A 22,819-nucleotide genomic window follows, 5' to 3' on the forward strand; every position below is an offset into this window, starting at 1 on the left:
AGTCAAGGCTGAAAAGCTTTAAAAACTTAAATTTTTCCAGGAGTTCTTGTGTAAGAACACCTGTTTTGTTAAATTGTAAGAGGGAAAGATAAGACAACCGAGCCAACACTGGAGAATGAATGAAGACTCGATGTATATTTGGAAAGGCACCTGGAAGGTGATGCCCGTTTCCAAGGCTTGATAGTTTAGACTCTGCCAGTGAAAGACATCTGGTATTCCTTTGTCTCTTCTAAAGGGAAGAACAGGATGAAAATACTTCTTCATATTGGGGAAAGAAAAAAAAAAAAGATATAGGGAGACTTTCTAGATGAGAAATATAGCATAATTATTAAGGTACTGTCACAACTTTCTTATTTCATACTACTTTTTTCCCAAAAGAGTCTGTTTGGCGATACAAAGGACATGTGGCTGTGCTTTGATATGATCACTTTTACTTTCATCCTTTCTCTTTTGACTGTCTCCCCTAACATGACAAAAACTCATATAAAGTTGAAAATGCGTGTTAACTGTAAAATGCAGATAGACCTGCAAAACGCAAACCTAATTATGAGCATTAAAAAAAGAAAAAGAATCCACCAGTAATATAGAACAAATCAGGTAGATCAAATTAAATTACCCTGGCAAGTGGCTAGTAGTTGGGATAACATGGATATCTCTAGCCACAGATATAATGAAACAAGAGATCCTACATTACACCTGAAAGATAGCACCCTCCAGCCCATTGCAAGGATACTTCTTAAGGACTGAATCCCACCTTGTAGATAGACATCACCTGTAACTCCACAATTTACTCAATGCTCTTTCTCTGGTGAAGAAAACAGACAGATAGTAAGTTTGCCAAAGTTTTTTTTAATCTTACATTCAATCAACATGTTTTCCCCATAAACAATGAATAAAAAACACAGATGAAAGACTGTAGAGAATGCAAAATAATATAGCAATTATTACTATATAAGATACCTTTTGAACGCTAAAAATATGACCTCAGATGCACATATAAAGTTTTGTATTACTTAGCTCCCAGTAAAGTATTTGTTAGACAAGTTTCCAGAAGTGCTGATATCTCCCTTCCTTCAAGATGTGTCATTCACTTGTCTATATGCATATGCTTTTAAATTAACTGTCCTAGGCATGCATAGTCAAATTCTAAAATCCTTTCCTAGTATGCATAGTTAAAACTCTCATTAGCTGCTACCAGATCCAATTCTTCTTAGTGAAAGGAAAGAAAAAAAAATGCCTTTAGATTGAAGAGCAAAATCAGGGCAAGGAAATCTTGCAAATTCTACTGTGAATATTTTAAAATTATAATTATATCCTTTCAAACTATAACATGCTTCACTTTAACTTACTGTAGACAAGTGGAAAGAAATACTGTAACACTCAATATTGCCATTAAAATAAGTTCTCCTTTCCTGGTTTAAGAATAGTAGCCAAGAATTGCAAATGCTCATCCCCATGTTCCTTTCCTCCATCCTGATGAGGCTGAAGCACATGTTTAGCTTCACTAACAGGAGTGGTGCCATTTAAGTCAATGGGACTACTAATCGTGCATACCCGTTCGATAAGCCAAACATCAAACCAACTGGCCTTTTCTCAAGGTGTCCAGCAACTCCCATTCCTATCAACTACCAGATACTTTAAGCATAACGTTTCAAATGCAGAGGTAACTGTTTAAATGCTCTTTAGCAAGGAACTTTCTAATTTTTTTTTTAAAGCAAAATTCATTTAAAATTGTTTTAATAGAATGAAGACTGGCAGCACAAGGCCAGTGCTGGATGTTTCTTACTTTTGGCAGGAATCCTGCAAAGCCATTCTTAATTTTCTTTCCTTCGTTTGGCCACAGTAACTTCCTACTTTTCAAAGAACCAATTTTCACACTTTCTTTTTCTTTTGGTACTGTCCTTGTTTGTAATGATGTTCTACTCCAACTCTAAATCCAGACATTGGATTTAGGGAAGCCATCCACAGACCCTGATATAAGCATTTACTTGTTGCTGTTGCAACAAATTAAGACCTAACACTTATTCAATATCTCAGGCCTGTATATCAAAAATTTTCTTACTACCACAGTTTCTTCTATCGATGCAGGTATACTGCTAGACATTAGCTTATTCCAGTAAGGAATGGGCAATGCTTTAAGAACTGCCCTGCTAAGTGACACAAAAGGCCTATATAGCATAGCACTCTGTCTGACAGTAACCACTAACAGGAAGAGCCAAAGACACAGGTTATACGTGGTGACTTCCAACAGAGAAGGTCCCATTTGGACTAGCACAGTTGGTAGCTTTCAATGGACCAATTTTCCATAAACATACCTAATTCCTACTTGGAACAATCTATATTTCTGGCCTCCAGTGTGTAATGGCAGCAGTTTAAGTCATGTCCATACAAAGACATAGCCTTTTGTCTGTTCCAAACTTACTTTATACCAGCTAGCCACTTTCATAAGCCCAGAAGAGCAGGAAAGGTAAGACCGAAGCATCACCACCATTACCTGATATAGCTGAGACAGCAGAAGCTTTTAATATAGCTATGGATACATGATCTGTACCTACATTCAAAGTAGCTACTTTTTGCACTAGTAACTGCACTAGAACAGCACTCTAATTTTGAAATAGCTGCATCCACAGTAGGGAGAATTATTCACTGTTTTAATTATGCCAATATAATTAGCTATTTATTTACGCTAATATGTAACTTAAATGTGTAAGCAAATCTTTATTGTACCATTTTGAAGCTGTGACAAGCCTTTTGTGTGGTACAGTTATAACAGTGCAAGGGACTTTGAGTATACCCTTAGTGAGGCTGGTACCCCTTCATATAATCCCTCCCTTAGCTAAAACAGTTGCATCAGCACAAGCAAACCCAAACACAGGTACAAGGTCTGGATTGCCTCTTACTCTACTTTTAATTCCCAGTTCTGAACAGTGTAATGAATTGTGAAGCTCTCTTGTGCAGCCAAATAAACAAATAATCATTCAGGGAGATAGATGATCATTAGTGATGATCTGTCCTAACCTCCTACAGTAAAAGTAGTTTCTAGCAGATGTTTATGCCTTTCTACCTTCCCTATCACTTAATGGGAGGAGGGAAGGAAAGAAAGAAAAAACAAACAAACAAACAAACAGCAGGGAAAAAGCAAGGGGGGGGAGGATCAAACAAGAGGCAATATAAGGTTTGCCTAAGCAAGGATATATCAGGGCAAAAATTAAGTACAGGTGAAATTCTACACCAATTACCACACTCTATTAAGCTAAAGAAAAGGTTCAAAGAAATGTAGAAACATTTTGGCAGTCAGTCAAAAATATCTAACACTTACAAGAGCCAGCTGAGTCTTGCTAGGATATTTTTCTCCCCTTCCAAGACACTTTACCCCTCAGAACCCACACTGACTGATTTACCTCCAACATCATTGCCGTGCTTCCTCTTTTACATGCAGAAAGGAAACAACCTGATGTACAAGCATACGCTGTATCCTGAGCTAGAAGTCAGGAAATAAAACTTCTGCAGAGTGTTCCGTTTTAATTGGATACAGTCATGCTATCCAAATAGGAAGAAATTGGCTACAGATTAGCCATTTTCCTCCTGTATTAATAGTCAGAGAAAAATAATTGCATTTTGCAGTCATTCACACTATTGCTTTTGTTTTTTCCAGCTTGGAGACTTGTCTCAAAGAATTACACTCCAACTACAGCATATCAAGTCAATCCTAACAAGCACTGGAAGGAAGAGAGCAGTGGACAGCCCCTCATTCCTGTATCAAAGTGTTTTGTGCTTAGGCTATTACAAAAACCCATAGGGAGTTCAGAGACAAAGCCCAACATGGCTGTTGGAGAAGGGTTATTTCAAACTCATGTAGAGCTGTACAATAGAAGACAAGATGTTGTGGGGATTCACTGGTTGTAGACAAAAGCTGAATAACTGCTGCCAGAATTATCTTCTCTGATACTCAGAAAGCTATTTCTAAAAGACATTATGTTTGTCTTCAGAACCATACCAGGTGGCAGGAATTCTCAAAGAGCGTGCCCTGAGTTTATTCTAAATAGATATTGAGGCATGTCCTGAAGACAATTAATTTCCATTTGCAATCTGCCCCCACTGTTGTTATTAAACTCTACCAAAAAAGCTCTACAAAAGTTCCGACAAAATCATTTTAGCTATGTGATGAGCAGTGTTTCCTTGAAGTTAGTCATGTAACACAGGAACTAGGTCACAGCAACAGTTCATCTGAGCCCATACCTAGCCCAACACAGGTCACTAGTGGCTGTTTAGTGAAAGAAATGTAAGAAATGGCAAACCTAGACTAATACTTTTTTCAGTATACCTTTACACCTTATAGTAATCTGTGGTCTTACGAACTTCCCCAAGCCAGAGGTTAAATCACCTTCATGCTACAAAGTAGGTCCTATCTAGATTACAATTGTACCAGGCACAGAAGGCTCCTTAGACCTCTGATGGCCTGTAGCAAGCTCTGATAGATCTTAACTGGGTTAGCATCTCCTGTTCGTATGGCACAGATGCATTGCTGAGGTCAATACAAGCACCTTAGCAGAATATTGCGTAGGTACAGTAGTCTACTCACATGATAACAACCACAAAATTACAACCACGGTTTCCTCCCTTGTTTAACCTAAGATTTTTATTCCCACTATTAACAGAAGATGTTATGGATGCAGCTCTTAACTGTGTCATAGTTTGGGTGAGACACAACTTTGCTGTGAACAGATCGCCTAATTTAGTTAGTTATGCATGGGTCCTACACACTGTATCTGACAGTGCAGGGTCTGAGGTTCCCCCTGCATACCCTCCAATCTGCTCTCAAAACTTGGTGGTCAGCCTCTATGTATACATGTACTAAAACTACAATAAGCTGCTCACTGTCAGTGAAGGGACAGCACAGTCAGTAGCTATGTAGGTGGTCATTATGGGAGTAAAACATAACCCCTTTAACTCTAAAGAAGAAAATGCCTCCAGACACCAATTTCCAACTTAGCAGATAATTTTAGAAATACAAAAGAACATTCACGGCATAGATATTTGCTTTAGCACCACTCCTGTATAACTAAGGAACAATTTTGGTTCATAAAGAATGATTAAAGCACCAATTATTTTGACTAAACATGCATTTGAAACCCTCAGGCTGGCGTGGACTTTAAAGCCATTAATTCATTATTTAGCTGTCAGCATGGAAAAATGTCACAAGCTTAAAGGTTTAACAAACACTTCGCAATATTAAAGCAAATGCTCACATTTGAAATTTCAAACTGTTACACGATTTTATTTATTAGATAGTGTAGATTACCTTTTGTACACACATTGCTTGCAATGTATTCTAGAACAATTTTGTGTTGAACAGAATCTAATCGTATTTTAAGCTTAAATTTAAATAAAGAAAGAGAGAAAAGACCCCCTCAAGAGCTTCTGGGAAATCATTTACAAAAATCTTTGAGGCTCAGGTGAAACAAGTTGTGCTGTGGGATTTGAAAGATCTGTGGAAGTGTAAGCTATAAAATCACTTCATCTTGGATGCTTAGAAAGGTGGTTTGGGAAAGAAACTCCACTTTTTCAATGCCTCAGTGATATATGGCACTGACACTAATGGCTATAAAACCTTATTAGGGAGTGGTGTGAAACTCAAATATATGAGTTTCTTATGTGGAAAGATTTGAGTATTCACATTACAGTGGAAAAGAGGACATGTTCATCTCCGGAAAGTGGGTTGATTCTGGCAATCTATTCTGGTATATACAAATATCTTAGCTCTCCAGGACTGTGACAGAGACAAGCAAATGGCACAGCACTCACTCCTAAAGCTCTGGCAAAACTTTCTGATGATTTGATACAAAACACAACTCTCACTGAATCTCAGTTGTGTGGCCTTTAAAACAAAACAATGTCACAAACCAAGGTTTGAGTACTGCAAACTTCAGCAATGAAGCAACAGCAAATTATTTACATGTCAAGTTAATTTTAGAATTAAGCTTTGCATTGAGTATGTAAAGCTAAGCACTGGCTGGTCTCCTCAAGGTCTCCTCCTTGAACCAAAGCAGGGCACTGAGTAACAAATCCCATTCAGATCCCTGCCTGTCAGGGTCCGGAGAGCACTGATAGCCCCCCACCAAGGACTTTGGTGGCCTGTGCTCGAGGCCTGCTCTGATATGTTGTAGCCTTGCAAGCTTGGGTGAGAGCTGTGAGAAGCCTTGTTGGGGTTTCCCACCAAGGCTTGAGAGCTTCATTCAAGCTCAGGGCTTTGCCCTTGGTCCTCACCTAAGCTATGCGGCAGGTACGCCTGTACCTAGCTTTGTACCTTGCTGTCCCAGCCTGCTGGCTTCATTTCCCAGCTTGGCCTCAGCCACAGCTCATCACTAGGACATGCCCAACAATCACTCCACTGTTAGATGATCCCAGGTACCATCAGCAGTCCTCCTCTGCACTACTTGCTCAAGTACTGTGGGACTGCACCACTGGACAGCGAGGGCACTGCTGTGCTTGCCTTGCCATCACCCTCAGCTCCTGGCTCAGCCGCAGCACGGAGTGGCCTGCCCTGGCTCTACCTGACACCTGCCCCAGGAGGAGCGGAGAACCAGACCTGCAGTAAGAATCGGACAACTCTCTCCTGGGGAAAGGCATATGCCTTGCACCGAATGAGGAAGATGTCCATCCCCCTCTGCAGAAAAGACTATCCAGAAAGACCAGAGACAAAACAAAAAAGGGAAGATTTTCCCCCTGCTTAGAGGAAAGCAAGGGCCATAGCCTGAGTGCCAGAGGGAGCACTGAGAGTAAAAGGAGAAGGCTAAACCGTGAAGGGCTCACAGGAACTCTGTGTTTCAAAGGATGTCAAAGCAGATTCCAGAAAAAAGAATGCAATTTTATTCCTGATTGGAATTCAGCCCTGGGAAGAATCAACAAGGAGAACTGGAATCACACTGTGAGCCACATTTAGGGACTGCCCTGCAAGAGGCTAACTGGCAAAAGAGAGAAGAACTGAATTGATAAATCCTAGGTGGCTTTGGGTACTGGATTTTCTAGGTGAAATTCCCAGTCATTTAGTTATCATATCGCACAGGACAGCCAGAAATCTGAATTACAGATGTATGTAATATACCCAATATACAACAATCTCCCGTATTAATTTTCCAATCCAACCAATATATTTAAGGGACCCTTTTACTCTTACGTTCCTTTCACCTCCCAAACAACAGGAGATCCTATTCAGTTTATCACCACCTGCATTTGCAGTATCTCAAACACAGATCTGTCACTCTAGATTCTAAGTTTGCTGTTAATGTCAATGCAGACTTCTCTGAGTGGTGGGGACCATTCAATTTCAGTAACCTTGCGCATGAACATCACGTACGCTAAGAATAAGCAGCATTAAAAACTGCCCTCACCAAAGCAGCAAGAAGAGAGCACTTTCTCTCCACGTGAAAGTTAAGAGGCTCCAGTGGGCTTGGAAGATATTCTGAAACTGTTTTCACTGTTCTCACAGAAGATGTGTATATCCCCTCTAATTACCTATAATTGGTAAGAATGCACTGTGAAAAGCACAGAAAGGGCAAATGCTCCTCGGACAACAGGCCAGCAGTGCAGAAATGTATGGTTAGATCTCATTCAAAGTATCAAAAAAAGATCCTGCTCAGCTACCTGCAACATATAGAAGACGGATGCTCCTTCCCATTTTTGTCAAGAAGGGACGATTCTGCCTTTAACTGGGCTGCACATAACATGGTCATTTTAAGGTGTGGAAATATCTTCCACAAGAAAAATACCTAAGCCTGCCTTGTCCATCCAATCTCATCACAATTCCTGCTACTAATAAATGCTACATTCCTCAGTCTGGAATCATCTCGGTGACAAAAGGAACTGTGTGTTATTGCTGAAGCCCCCCAGCCACTGTACAATCACTTTTTAACTTAAGGTTAAAAAATTAGTTTTCAGTGAAATTAGATACTGTGTGCATCTTAGGAAATCAGAGACAAGGAAAAACCATTTTTTAATGTCATCTCCAAAGCAAAGAAAATGCTGTGAGCAATATTGTGTTAAAAATTTAAGTCCTGGAAAAACAAAAGCCTTAAAAATGCAAGATGTTACTAATATCAATTGAAGAAACAATTTAAAAATTATTTAACAGGTTCTTGCTTTTCCATTTAGACAGAGAAAAGAAGATTGCAAATACCTGGTAATTATACTACATACCACAGACTTGTAGTTACAGAAAATAATTATTAAGTATATAGTCATGGGCATATGGATTTGCAATTGTTCTTTAATATGGTGAATATAATGAACAACTGAAAGACATTGTATATTTGTATATTTAGAGGCATTTCTCTGAGTGTATTTTTTTGCTGTGACACAGTATAAGCATATGAATGAAACCTTGGTCCCACTGCAGTCAGTGGTAAAGTGGTAAAACACCATTACCTTCAATGAAGCCAGACTCGAATATTTATGTATGTACACCCATACAGTAAATGCCTTTTATTTGCATAGGTTGAAGCTTCACCCAATAAGTTGAAGTCTGAGAGAATCTTAGGTTCCTGGGCCTCTGAAAATGTATACCAAATAATTTTGTGCAAAGATGCATCCAAAATCATATCACTGTGATAGATTCTTCTGGATTCACAGTTCTGTATCAATTCTAGTGTACACATTAGAGATAGCCTGAAGGTACAGTAAACTATGCAAGTTAATAAGAGGGGGATTGAATTTTTGTTTCAAACAAGCATTTAGTTTATAATAGCAGGAATATATATGAACAAAGAGAAGAACAGTACAGTACAAGATTATACAAGAGAGATGGCTCTTTGAATTTAATCCTTTTCCTGCAAAGATGGAAAAAAATCCATTTCTCTTGTTTGACCCAGTCCAAAAATTCACTAGAAGTCCTGACATCAGTGGGCTTTGGATCAGGTCAGATAGGAATGCGTTCGTGCTCATGTGAGAAAATTAAAATAATTTTTAAAAGGTTCAGAGAATAGTATATGAAAGAAAAAACATGTACCATATCGAAAATATCTGGCCCCATCAAAATAACTAGGACATTTTTAGTATATTCCACCCTAAACTCTTAAGACACTAAGCACCTTAACAGGAATCAGAGTACTTGCAAACTGTTATAACAGGAGTAAAACCAGTAAAAAGTACTGGAGAAATATTTGCAATCACCTATTTTGACCAAAACACTGTTGGAAACATTGTTTATTTTATACTATTTGTTAGGAACAAATGAATGGCAGGGATCTCTTTTGCCACCAAAAGCAAGCCCTCTTGGTTTACGTAACTTACTCCTATACTTCTGTTTCTGGACTTTATAAAGAAATAAGTAAGCTTCTTGTCCCTATCGCTCCACAAATAAACTGCCCTAATGGTTGAGAAATCTTCTAAAATCCATCAAAGGCATGTATACATATCTCTTTTTCTGCAAACATTGCTATTGAACTTTATAATCTCTTCTAATAATAATAATAACAACTTAATATTTTCATAAGTTTTCATATATTTCCATATATTTGTACAGAAATATCTTCCTTTTTTTCATTGGGCAAAATTATCAAGTAGCCATTTTATGTCTCAACAAAAAGAAGGTAAACTATCCTCAAAATATTATTTTCCATTTTTCTTGGTGTTTTCTCAACTATAATGTAAGCTTAAATCTTGACTACACATAGACATCAGATACTTACATTTCCACATATAAGCAATTTAAATGAAGATAGCAGAAAAATATATATAAGCAAGGTTAATCACATGCTCATTTTACAAAATACTTTTCAGCATATTTAAGTAGGAGGAATACTAAATGGATCTTCTGGTCCTATTAGTAAAAATCCTCAAGAAATACACATCATAGAGACTCAATATTGACAAGGAGCATGGTATCAGTAGTTCAGCATCTTAGCACCGATATTTCATGTACGTTGGCAGTACTTAGTCTAAGAATTCCAGACATTCCTGTTCTATGAACTGACATTGAAAACCATGGGTTCCTGTTTGCTGTTACACATACAGGATGTTTCTTTTGCATTAAACAAAATACAAAGTGAACCTGATTTACACAAATTAGGCAGCAATGAAAGCAGCACAGATCTAGATAAAAGTTTCAAAAATACAATCACTACTGAAGAGAAAAGCAAATAATCAAAAACAGTTTTGTAAATTGGGTTCTTCCTTTAAAACTAATAGTCTTCTAACACTTCTGTAAGTTTTATAAATCCAAGATCTTGTCACCAACTTTCCCTTCTTCCTTCTGTAGAACTCAGAATTTTTCAGATTCTTAACTTGCTTGCTAAAGAGCTACACTAAGTACAAGGACTTATTCGAATGTCCACCTTAGTAATCTTAATGCTAAAAGGAACTGCTGGAGACTTGCTAGTAAATTATAATACAGAAGTTACTCCCTGAAAAATAAACCTGTGAGATCAGTTGCAGGCTTAAAGACAGAATGTCTGATACTTAGGTGGTGTTTTCACAGGATCTAGCATAAGGGCACTATAATTTCCTCTATTAGCTGCTACTACAGTACCAGAATGAAATAGCAGTGAATGATAAGAAATGGATAACACTGTACATTTTAGGAGGACACCTGTCACTGCTTACATATGAAATTTTATGAGTGGCCTGGTCCCCCAAGAACTACAACACCAGATAAAACAACTTGCTAGAAAAACTATAAGAAGGAGACATTGATGAATTTCCTTCACATTACCAGAGGCAAGCAGGCCTAAAGATAAGGCTCCAGTGCATGGCGGGGGGGACGGGAACTATCAAAGTTCTGGGAGCAGAGGAGACAGCCTGGTCTCACAGGAGTCTATGTTTTATGACTGGGATTTTCTAGTGCCTAACAAGGTGTGACTTCCAACTGAAGTTTTTCTAATAGTTAGGGCATTTGTAATGTCTCCCTTCTGCACAGATTCTCTCACTTTTGGTAATAAACATGCTCCCACCATAAACTGTTTTCAGCAGGGTCATTAATAAAGTTTTTTTTCCCCTCTATCCCAATGCTTGGGTAGAACTGTGCACAAAATCATCATCTTTGATGCCTCTAGGTTTTTGTCAAATAATATAGCTGAAATTAGGCAAATAGGTAAAAAGTTAATACTGGAGAACAGATATTTGCAGTGAAAGCAAAAGGTGGTAAGTTTTATTTCCTTCTGAAGCCATGCTAAGCTATAGTAGGCAAAGGTTTTGGTGTTTTCTTCCATTAATAAATCTCAGATCATTTACAACAAGAAGTACTTATCCTGGTATTTAAGCATAGCTCTATGATCCTAGGATCCAGACCTCTGAAGCCAGCAGAAAACACTGGAACATAATCAAACTCTAGATCTAATGATGTGGCTAAGGATTGTCTCCTTCAGTGCAGATCTCTCTCAAACTTGCTTTTTAAGCTGCCTTCTGCAGACCTCAGTGCAAGCCCAAGCTGACGAAACACAGATTTTTAAAAAAAAAAAAAAAAAAAAAAAAAGCCATGCAGCACTGCACCCACAGCATTGCAAGCCTTGCAAAACTGCCTCACTTAGGCCTTCAGGGCTGCCTCTATTTGGTAAAGAACCTCAGCAATCTCTGGAATAAGCCATGTTGGAAAGGTGCAAAAGTGGTTTAAAATTCTCTTAGCCCTCCTCCTCATGGGCCAGATTTGCTGTTCAGCCCTACAAAGAAGCTCTCCCAGTGTATATTTTCCTCATGTTGAGTAGTCTGAAGCAATGTTTGGTTTATTTATCTACTTTGGATGAGAACCAATCCCAAGGCCCTCAGCACATTGCTAATTAATTCCTTTCCCATGAGAAGAAAATTATTTCTTTCCTTATTTTTAACAGCTTTCAAACAATGTGAGGGTCTTTCTCGCTGCAAGGTAATTACAGAGCTGCTCACCTAAATCCTCTCACTATTTGCACAGAACATTTTTAGTATGCACTACATCCTTGTCTTCCTTTAAATTTTTCTGTAATTAAAGGCAATGCTGCCAAAAAGATGTTCCAAGTTGAATAAAAAAAAAAAAAAATATTTATTTGCATGAGTAAACTGGCTAATTACTTGGGCAATCTCACAAATATTTTTCCCATAAGTTATGTTTAGGCATAGAAAAAGTAACCATCAACTCAGGCATGGAGAGAAAAAAAAAAATCAGTGTTAAAACACAGCAATTAATTTAAACTTGGTACACAACTCTACACTTGCTTTTTTTCAGAGAAAAAAGCAATTCACTGTAAACACACATCCCTGCACATGCATAGACAGTTATTGCAAGATTGCAACTCAGCTGCTCAATACAACTGAAAACATGCTCACGTGCAGATGCACTCTTTGGAAAAAAAAAAAAAATCAAATAAACAGATTCAGACTGTGCCATTAAGCCACTCACCAGCAACAAGAACTCCTGGTGCTATTATGCTCTGTAGCTTCCACTGTATCACTTCATCAGAGATGTGGGGAACTCTCATTTCTACAACCAAACAACTCTGCAGGCTGGTGTTATCAGAACAGTCATACAGCTTCATCTCCTTCTATCACATTTACTTATCGTGAATTATTCAGCTACATTTTGATTTAGAGAAATCCAAACTGGGACAGGGGAAGAGAGAGAGAGAAGACAGGGTCTTCCATTAAGCAAGGCTGTTAAGGCATTATTTGGTACAGCAGTAGTGCCCTTCCCCTTACATGGAAAGATACCTGCTTCTTTTACACGCCCGAGGTCAAGTCCAAAGCAAAAAAGAAATGTGAAAACGTTAGCCCTGCTTATGCAAGCCAGAAGTTATACCGACTCTGACATTCGGTTATGTTTTCATGCATAACTTCAAATGAGTCATTTCATCCTACCACCTGGTTTCCAGACTCTTCATCCCCCACTTCGTTTGCTTAAGGAGCTCTTCTTGTTCATCTGAATGTTTTGGGTACTAATTGGCAATGAATTTCCCTTCCACTGCTTTTCATTCTGTGTTTTCTTGGTGGTCCTTCATCTAAGTCCATTCAAAGACAGTTCTGCTTGCCAGGTACTGAATGCCCTTGAGCTGTGTGTTACATCACCCACAACTGCAAATAGTTTGCAGTGATCTCTCTTGGCCCAACTTTAATAAGAATGCTGTAGAAGGGGCTGGTGATTCTGTTTTGGATTTTAGTGTTTGGGTTACTCATGTTTCTATAAAACTGCATATGGGTCACAAAACAACCGCTGAACTGGATTTATAACCTTTATATGGGAAGTTCATCTTCATTGAGATAGGATTCCTGCTATGCCTGAACTCAGCTGCAAAGCACCCTATCAAGGCCTCAAGCCCTTCAATGGTAAATATTTATTTCAAAAAAGGTTTTTTTCTATAGCAAATATTATTATACAATAGGGTGTGCAGCCACATACCTTCACCTTTCCATACTTGTGCTCCAAAAATATAGCAAAGAAAGCTTTTTTCCTCCAAAAGTCTAGACGTAACTGCTGCCGAGAGCAGTACCTAACATCTCAGAGCAACACAGAAGAAAGACAGTACAATAATAAAGAAGGCAAAGTGAGTCAAGTTTTCCAGAGGTGGGAGGGGGGAGGCTGCTTTTGAGTGGTCATGGCAGAATCTCAGCCACATTTCCTGTCAGGCATTACCAAGCTCAGATAAGTCATCCACAAACTAAGCCAAAAGAGTAAGGCCCAGCTAACATCAACAAGGCTGCAGAAGTGAAATTAAGGCAAAACTTAGACAGACACCTCGAGCTTTTAAAAAATGAAAATGGCTCCAGGAAACAATCTCTGATAATAGCAATGCTATACTTACTCATTTGAGCCCTTTAGCTGCTAGATGATGCAGTGAAAATTCTTAAACAGAGTGTGCCCACCATGGTCTTTGAAAGGAAAAAAGTTATGCCACTAATGACTTTGGCAAACTTACATCAGCTATTTGGTCATAGGATGAACAGAGCATAATTTTTCAGATAGTCTTAACTTCAACAATAAGCTTAACCCTGCTTAAATTTCTGAGAGGACTGTACTGTGAAATGATAAGAAAAGAAGAAATAGGGAAAAGAGATGACAGTTTAGGCAGTACCTTTCTAGAAGACAGTAAAAGGTTGAAACCTGTGATGAAGTCAGTATTGTTTGTTCCAAATAAGGTAGCACATCAAGAAGGTCTGGTGCTCTACCTGTGACATATCCGTGCAGACTCTTTTAGCCAGTACTTCATATATTGTGTCTTACAAAAATCACATACGGTTTGCTAATGCTACATATCAAAAGAAAAACAAATACAGAAACCTGGTTCCCCTTAGATTGTTATCTGTATTAAATAATGGCCAAATGCTCTGCTGGCTTAATTCCATTAAGTTCAGTGGAGTCATGCCAGGAAAGAATTTGGCCCTAAGCATTTAAAAAGCCTGTTAACTTGAAAGATTAGGGGCCAGATCCTCCTCTGGTATAAGCTGGTATAATTTCATTGGCTTCCATGGAACTATGCCAACTCACAATAGCTGAGGATCTAGACTTACAAGAAAGTAAAATTACTTTTGCCCTAACAAGTATATGTGGCTCATATCCTCATATATGTTCAACTTGTCAAATATTCTTGCAAAGATCAAGCCTGGCCTAGAAGCCTTCCTCCCCAAAAAAGCCCAAGTGGTAATTTCTTCAGTTCTTACATATCAGTTTAACAACATGGAATTCTCTTTCTCCTCTCTTAAGCTTTCAAGTAAGAATTCTGCCAAATTCATACTCTTAAGTCATATTTAGTTTGGCTCCGACTATCACGAAGTCACATTAATGCACAAATTATTTCATGTTAGATTCTCAAATATGTAAAAGTCATAAGCCATTTTTACAATGTACATCTATAAATCTTTGTCTTCATTCTTTAAGAGAATATCATCCTGCCTCACAATAATGCTGGAAAGCAAAACTAATAATGTAAAAAGCTCACTCTCATTCTCTGATGAAGGGTTATTATTCTGCATGCAATGACATTCAAAACCAATCTTCTGCTTCTTTTTCCTGTTACTAAGCACAGATCAACTTAGGTATGTTTATCAATTTTTGCTCATGGTTATGAACATTCTAAATCATTAGTGCAAAAGCGAACTCCAGTCAAAGGCTTTAAATTAACAATTGCAAAATACAATAAGTGTCCTTCATACTTTCTTCCATCTGAGCTGTCTGATTTAATACAAGTATGACATTTCTGATCCTTCTGAATGTGCTGGAAAGCAAAGAGCTGGACTATCAGCTAATGTAAATCAGCTTAACTCCATTAAAGTTGATTTACACCTCTAAAAATCTACCCCCCTAAAAAGGGCTAAAATCATTCTTTGACTAAACCATGTCAAAGATTTTGGACAACACCATGTTAGTAACATCCTTGAGCATTTTAATGGGACTGAAGTTACGACTAGTTCCTCTGCCAGATTTCTGCTTTGGGGTGGATTCTAGGCAAAAAACAAGTGGGGTAGTTTCAAGAGAAGAACAGAAATAGAATAGCATTACATTCAAATTATTTAGGAAGACTTTAGAAAATTCTCAGTAACTGAGAGGAAACACACTGACTTAACACATAACCAGACTTAAAGGATTCACCATCTGGACAGTCCATAAAGTTCTAGGCACAATATATTGTATTGGTTGATTTGAGAATATCTCATATAATCATTTTAATCACTCCAAAATATGCTGATGGAACCCCTGGATAAGAATTGTCATATGGTCTTCACTTAATTGAAGATTTTTCTGAAATGTATGAAGGAAGTATGCAAACAGTGCATTTATGTAATAGGAATGGTTAGCAATATAGCATTAGGGCACTCTAGGGCATGTTTTATTGGTTCATTAAACCTTGCCTCAGGTGTGTTCTACCACTCGAGGCAAGTATTAATGGACCAATAAAAAAGACCCTGGGGTGTTTTAATGCCATAATACTACGGCTGTCTACATTTAAATTAATTTTTTAAATAGCTTTTAAAAATAATTTTCCTTGGTATTTAATATATCCTTCCACTCTTTAAAAGTTTGTAGTAGAAAGATGAAATGGCTAGAAAACAAAGACAGAAAAGTCTATTGTCTAATAAAAATGTAAGTACTTTCTGAAAAGTGTTAACCTCTTCTACCTCAAATGCCTCCCTCATTTTCAAACTTCCACTTTCTCTTGTTTTCTGATTCACTCTCGTATCATAAAACCACTACGAAAGACAGCTATGTAGACCTCGTATTTTCCCTTATTTGAATACATCAGAATCAAGTTGTTCTTCAGAGCAGCTTGATTTCAGCAAACTTAAAACTTAGCAGGTGTCTAGGGAAGTAAGCCTAAGTGAAACAGGAATCTTGTCAGTTTTACTACAGATGGACAAGCTGATAGTATGTAGCAAAATCTGCAAGACCAGTTTCAGCTAGCAGCAGACACAGAACAGGAATGCATAGATCTTGGAGACAGACTGTTTTGGTGAGGAAGAAAAGGAGGAGCAATAGCCAGCTTAAATTATGAAATATCCTGTTTCACAACTTCTGCAAGAGAGCATATTCCCCCCCTGCCTCCTTCCAGAACAACAAAACAATTGAAATCTCAAGAAATTTCCTTCAGGTGCACTGGGGCTTTTGCCAACACCTTGGTATCAGTCAGTAGACACAGCCATGCTACAGAAAACAAGCTAAGTAGGAATGGCTAACCTAAGAATAATAAGCTAAAAATATAAGGCATGAAGACAAGCATCATTTTTGAAATCTACATGCCTGTTTGATTACAGCAACAGTGACATCATACATAAGTGTCTTGTGACACTTCCTTCCCCTAGAAAGTGTTTTGTATAAACCAACGAGACTCCAGTTCAACTTTTTTTTTTTTTTAAGTAATCATTATAATTTCCAGTGCTGCAAGTGAGGTTGCAGAGTTGACAGTAGAGACTGGTTACAGAAGACTAGTGGTGAAGGCCTTGTTGAGAACAAGAAAATTTTCCATGGATCCAGCTGCAGCTGAAGTAAAACTTCCTGGGAATCCAGTCACATACTGTCTGACAAATTCTGCTCACACTGAAAGTTTGTATTTCTTTCCTTGAAATTACTATAAAGGACTGAAAGCTGTTGAAGGGACATGTATATGCCCCACTCACAGCATTGCCCTGCCCAGAGCACTGGGCAGAGCATGCCCAGTGGCATGAGATACCACTTACATGCACAATGATTGCTGACAGGGGTAAACTGTTCCCAAAATCAGCTTGACAGCATTTAAGAAACACTTAATGTGGGTATGGCCAGCTATAAAAAAATACTAGTTACTGGCTCAGTGATCTCCTTACAGTTATACAACACCAAGTGCATATTCTTTCACTTACTAGACAACAAGAATTTCACCATCATTTTGGGACCAGAATGTGTCACTGTCTCACACACTGAGTACTACCTTCCTAGAACTTCCATTGAAATTCATGGCATCGTGCATGCTAGTCAATATGAATAGGCATATAAGGACTTCCCTTAAACTACAATGAGACTGGGTCCTACAGAAAACACTTATTTATCGCCCCAAATTAGGTACCAATACTGCTATGTAGGTTATTTCACTGGATTAGCCAAGAGAAGAGCTGATAATGCACTACGTCCCTTCATTCTAATGACAACAGATTTAGTATATATTTTTAATGACTCTTTCTCTTCTTGTATACAAGCTGTGTTCGAACAATACATAGAAGCATAAACAACAGAATCCATAATATCCCAGGATTCTCCTGTGTCAGCCACTGACCAATGGTTGTCTCCAGTCTGACTTCAAAGCAGATACACTGTTTTTCTTGCAACAAGAGAAAAGTAATTCTAAATTATCAGTAAGTAGCAAGGCCAACCAGCCTACAAAGAAATTGATTGTGTCACTATTCTAGTGCATGAAAATTAACAATTCCAGGACTGGATGCATCTGCAAGTTGATTTCTACATCCAGAGGCATAAATATTTTCCAAATAATGACCAAGATGCTTTGTGCAATCCATATATAAATACCTAGGCATTACAGATATATAGGTATTACAACACTCTGTAAGATATCTGCATTGCTTATTGTACATGAAGTGTTTCTGAAAGGAAATGCCGGAGTACAACTGCCTTTTTTTCTTTAATTCTGCTAGCTAAATCCACCAAGAGATCCCACCTAGAGCTGTATTTCTAGTGCAACCACTTGAATTCACATTAGATTTATCTCACCCTATAAAAGCACAATTCATTAAACAGACTGATAAAACTGGTCTGTTTAAACTAAGGCAATTTTATCACAGTCATTTCAATTATTTAACACTGCTTTCTTAAATCAGTACTTAAAGCTTTCCTTTGACAAGTATTCTTTTAAATAAATGAGCTGTAATTTAAACAATGAGAAAATAATGACCCAGAACAATATATACAATTAGGGAGATATTTTCCAAATATAAATGCTCAGTATTTTTTAAAACTGATACACAATGTCTCAGGCAATGGACACTTACACACTGAAGTGGCTTTCACAGTTGATAGTGGGATCACCCAAAGAACTTCTAACCCAAAGAGTAACTCGTAATCCCAAATTTTGACAAGGTTTTACCACAAGGGTGCCGTTGGACAATTTAAGATTTTGCAACCTAATCTGTCCAATTCTCAGCACAGGATGACAATTACGGGAACATTACATTGTTGCCATGAAGCCAATAACATTTTAACACAGCTCTGCATTGAGCTGTAGCAGACTATATGAATTTGAACCAGGGTAACAGTCAAAGGTTATAAACCAAGTTTGACAGAAGGCAAACAAAACTGATATGAGCTATTCAAACACTCTTGTGTGCTTCTGGTAAAGTTTTTTGGGTTTTTCTTCTAGTTAGTAAAAGGTTTCTTAAACAGAAGACCTGCCAAAGGACTGCATCATTCCATTTTTTATATCATGCAACTTTACTGAAATCAATGAAAGAAGGTAAGTGTGAATTTTTAAAGACCTACTAATCAAAGGGACCACTACATTAGCTTTGGAATGATCTGGACATACCTTCCCAATATTACCTTTATTCCAGCTAGTATCTCCACTCTGACGGCTTTTAAAACAAATTCTAGGTCTTCACAGGACATAAGTCGCATACCTAATTTGCCTAACTCCACATCAATGACAACAAAATGAAATATGTATTTCAGCTTTAAGACTACCTGCAATAAAGCTAGGTAAGACTCCCAAGCTAATTTTACTCACTCCTCATTGAAGCAATTCCCTGTACTGAATTCACTATCACACATACCCACAATGAAATGCTGAATCAAATTTTAGCCACAAGAGAAAGAAGTTGCACAATCTCCATTATAAATAAGTTTACAGACTTTTAAAATGAAATAAAGTTTCCTATCAGACACCACCTTTGAGTTAGACAAGTATAGCTAAGCATTCAGCAGGCTATAATAATTCAAATTCAATCTTTCCTTGTTCAAAACCAGAGCAATTAGCCTTCAGGTTATTTCAAAGGGAGGAACAGCCTTCATCCAGCCCTGAAGAAAGCAGATGGTTTTGCAACACTGCCCCTCTGGACCAAGCGTTGAAATTTTCCTACTTCGTCATTCTTATCAGCAGCACTCCTGTATTTGGGAAACACTGCAAGCTCTGATAAATAATATACAATGATACATTATATGTATACAGGTACTACACTAATTACTTTCACCTGACCATACTCGTTCACATATTCCCATATTTGGCTTGAAGTTGATCATCATGCTGCAACTCACATAATGTAATCTCACATTATGCCTAATTCTGAAAGACAGTGAGCACTATTCAGTCACCAGGACATCATGTAGATAACACTCAAACTTCATAATACATAAATATCTGGTTACATCAAGCTCAGATTTTAAACCTGAGTCAAAATTGTGTCAACGCAAGAACAGAAGCCTGCTTTCATGTAAGCAAATTAGCAAAATAAACTCTACGCTTGGTCATGTCATAGTATTATACAGGCACCCATGGCAACCACTATTAAATCGTACTAACATTTTACTACCCCAGGAGCTTGACTGAAGTTAGTGGAGCCGCTCCTGCAGTAATATACTGCTCAGTCTGAGTGAGGCTGGCAGAATCGGATCCTCACTGACATTCAGATCATCACTGTCATTGCTGTTGTCAGATATGAAAATGGACTGCTGCTATCATTGATAGCCTTTTTAAACTTATGAGAAATAAGAACCATTTGGCATAAACAAATTCCAAAATTTTCAGACTTTTCAGCTCCAGTCGTTCTGAATACAAATTCGCAATTCCTTTTCAAAACACAAAGTTTGTAATATTGACAAGACGTGCATAAAGAGTGCTGAGATTAAAAAGAAAGAATATTTGTGTGTTTTAGCTTACACATACCATTTCTATACCATCAGTTGCTACCCTATAGCCTTTGAAAAATAAACAGATTTATGCAATTGCTACATGGACCTCCTGTGCAGTATAAATACATATTCTGCTAAATACAAAAACAGCGCACATGCACAAAAATGTACATGCACCAAGGATTAGTTATAGAGGAGCTAACAGAAAGACAATGCCTCCTGGGTTTACTGAGCAAATGTAATTTCTATAATGAACCTTTTTTTTAATCCCCGATAGTTTTAGACCCAGGCAATAATGTAGAAGTTTTCGTAAGAGAAAGTAGTACAGTGGCAATACCATGAAAGAGAGAATTGATCCCAAACAAATGAATATTAAATAGTCAGACATCAAAAGAAAGCACACAATTGTTGCTTTAGGAAGGGGGGAAAAAGCCACACCATTTTCAATAGTCATCAGTAACCAAAAAAACAACACAAAACCACCATTAGTGTTTATTGACGATAACTAGATATGCTTCTGTTAGTATTCCAGAGCGAGCCCTGCCATAGTAATGTTTATTATTACTCTTTGTAGCTGTAGGCAGCTAGAGGCTCACTGTGTCTATCCCCTTCTCATCGTTTTAAAAAGATTAATCTTTAGACAATGATCTGCTGATACCATTAATCTTAGTCTTGAACTTCTTTGTTGTTCTTGCCCACTAATGAACAGTACCACAAAATATGCCTTGCCTTCAAGAACAACACGGACCTGATTTGTTGGGGGTCTCCATTCGAGTATTTTTTCACTGCAGCACAATATAGATGTAAAATGGCAACCTAGGTGAGACAGCCTTATTCTCTACATCACTGCCCCATTTTTATACCCAGCCAACTCCATTTATGTTAATACAATTATAGCTGCTGCCAGAGTAGAAAAGTACAGTGTCAGGGTTTTACATGCACTCCATGACACAGATGGTTGCACAGGTGAATAGTGTATCAGAAAATAGTACAGAAGTTTTCATCTTCTTTGTATTACAGAAAAAGAGAGAATCTTTCTCTGACAAGAGGTAATAAGTTTTTCTAGTATCACTACTCAAATGTTCAGCTGCTCATCTATTTCCCACTCAATAAAAACTCTAGATCTCACCTATGAAGCTTGTCACACCTACCCTTTCATTTCCCTTGTTTTAAAATAATCTTTGCTAGAAATAGGAAAAAAATTTCCTCGCTCCACAAAACATTAACAAGTAATTTGTCTACATCTTCCAGAAAAAAAAAAAAAACTAAACCAAAAAAACCACATAACCCCAAAAATCTTATTTTTAGCAGAAATTTAAACCCACTAAAAATGGAAAAGTTTAATTTTCAAGCATAATTTTATTATTATTAAGTTCTCATACTGTGCCACCCACACGGATATTACATGCTTTTTCTTATGAGTAAAGTCAATCCCATTCAAATGTATCTATGCAGATGATTTTTTTTTTCCTCTCTCTCCTCACCAGCAACCACACACTTGCTGGGGAAAAGTGAAAAGGAAAGACCAATGTGCTCAGGAGAAAACATCTAGGAGTCACACTTGACTTTTCGCAAATATTGTAAATGAACACTCCTGCTTCCCAGATTAGGCAGACTGGATAAAATCTTGGAGCAAAGTCTTCTCTTTGTCATTCTTACTGCCCATTTAATCAGTAGAACACAGAAGAGTTGCCCAGGGTTAACCAAGAGCAGAATCTGTACCAAATTTGCCCCACAATCTCAATCCTGCAGAAAGTTAATTCTGTACTGTATGTGTAACTCCAAGACAAGCCAGTAGTCTACCCTATGTTCAGTTATGTCTGCTCTAATGAACACCAAAAAACAGTCTTCCATGCTCTCTAAATCATCTGTCTTTTGGGGTAAAAGTTTCCATGCTCAGTCTTTACCAAAAGTTGAAATGTTTTAACATTTGATTAAATGTCCTTCAGATATTTATTATTTGTGGGAAAGTAAGACAAAAAGCATTCCAAATTGGTAAGAGAAAAATCTAACCATATTTTTGACTACAGCTAAAATGATTGAAGCTGAGAATGTTTAAACGAACTGCGTGAAGGTAGAATTTACATATGCATAGGTATTTCCACCTCAATTACAACAATTTGCAAGGAACACAAAGAATTCCAAGCCATAAGGAAGAGTGCAAAACAAAACCAAACAAAACAAACCAATAAAAAAGTCAAAACTGCTCTAGTTCTCTAGTTAAATAATTACACACAATTTCTGCATAGACACAAAGGATAATAATGGGATCTTATACTACTCTCATTAAATTTTATGGCAAAATTCCCGTTCACTTTAACATGAGATAGAGCCAAGGAAGAAAAAGAAGATGGACCCATGAAGAGAAAATAGAATTCAGTCTTTCTAAATACAGATTCCACTGCTGGCTCTGCAACAAATTATCTGTGCAATCTGTAAGTAAAACACTCAGAGTCTGATTCAGCCTGCTGGTGTACAACCTAGAGTTGAGGTTTGCAAGGAGTTTCCTTTCTACATACATAACAAGGGTCAGGAGGA

This window comes from Mycteria americana, chromosome 2, assembly GCF_035582795.1.
Source record: "Mycteria americana isolate JAX WOST 10 ecotype Jacksonville Zoo and Gardens chromosome 2, USCA_MyAme_1.0, whole genome shotgun sequence".
Lineage (NCBI taxonomy): Eukaryota > Metazoa > Chordata > Aves > Ciconiiformes > Ciconiidae > Mycteria > Mycteria americana.